General features: G+C 45.2%; 1 long non-coding RNA gene across 1 annotated transcript; it reads left to right on the top strand.

The window, feature by feature from the left end:
- The first annotated feature begins 6 nt into the window (after positions 1-6).
- LOC120227810 lies at positions 7-1,205 on the top strand. The gene is made up of 3 exons (XR_005527340.1): positions 7-137; positions 351-504; positions 1,137-1,205. It is a non-coding gene; the product is annotated as an uncharacterized LOC120227810 (long non-coding RNA).
- Positions 1,206-1,253: the final 48 nt, after the last annotated feature.

Raw genomic sequence — 1,253 nt, forward strand, 5'->3', positions numbered from 1 at the left:
AGATGCTGGGGTATTTACCGAAGGAGGCATAACAATTGGTCTGGGCATGTCCGTTCTGGCACTGATCCTTCATCCCACCAACAGCAAGATGGAGATCCAGCAACAAATAACACTCACATGAGCACCCGAGGAAGATAGTAAGTGACCGGTCAGCATAGCTGAAATGTACAAGCCAGTGGAATACATAGCCCTGTAGTTGAATATGCCATTCTCTTCTCCAACCCGGAGGAGTGAGGAATGATAGAATCAGGTTAAGGGTTGGGCAAACTTTATTGTACAGTAAGGTAAATGCGTAACAGAAGACTTTCTGAGCGTCTGTGGATCACTTCCTTCTCTCTGCTTCCCCACAGCACTCCCTATGCCATTCCATCCTGGCATCAGAGGGGCAATTTTCAGATACAAGACCAAGCCCAAGCTAACATGAAGGGAGAGCAAAAGCCTCCAGAGAGAAGAATGGAGGGGAAGGGGCAGGATGAGACCTCCAGGAGCTGGTTCAAGATCATAGTGAGTGCCCTGGCAAAATGGACCCAAAGTGCAGGAGGAGGTGAACAGAGGGAATTGTGTTGGACTCATATAGAAATGCTAGGTACTTCTCTGCGGAGAGGAGTGGGTAATCGGTCTTTTTATTACTAGGGATTAGCATCCTAGATCAAGTAAGGGCAGACACAGAGAAGCAATGTAAAGGGAACAGACTGACTAAAGGGAGAAATGGGTAGGTTGCCTAAGAGCACAGAAAACTACAGCCAAAGAGAAGGAGCAACTCCACCCTGGAAGTCTCAGTTTAGCTCAAGCTGAATGTGGGAGGGGGTTGAGTCTCTGAGGTTTCTGTTAGAGAGACAGGCGAAGACATCCTGCCTTGAGCTAGGGTCACTTGGAATTTTACAAAAGGAAGTACATGTTAAACATCTTAAGTTGATTATTTGAAGAAAGTGTTTGGATGGAAAGAAAGGTTATTTAGGAAATCCACGTCTGGTACAAAAGTTCACAATAATGGATATTGTCATACCATAAGAAATTACTTCAATGACACCACTCCCCCCCACCACCGCAAAAGGTGTGAAAGGAAGACATGCTTGAGTTTTATCTTAACCTTGGATTCCATCGTGTCAATCTCTTCTCCCATTTCTGGCTCTTAGATTCCATTTGGCATCAGATATGATGAGAAGTGGTTGCTGAATCTGATTCAGAAGCAATGCAGTATCTCCTTCACCCCAGTTGAAGTAAGAGAAGACAATGCGACAGATGAGAAGAAA

The sequence above is a fragment of the Hyaena hyaena genome, unplaced genomic scaffold (assembly GCF_003009895.1).
Source record: "Hyaena hyaena isolate Hyena2069 unplaced genomic scaffold, ASM300989v1 scaffold_4814, whole genome shotgun sequence".
NCBI classification, from domain to species: Eukaryota; Metazoa; Chordata; class Mammalia; order Carnivora; family Hyaenidae; genus Hyaena; species Hyaena hyaena.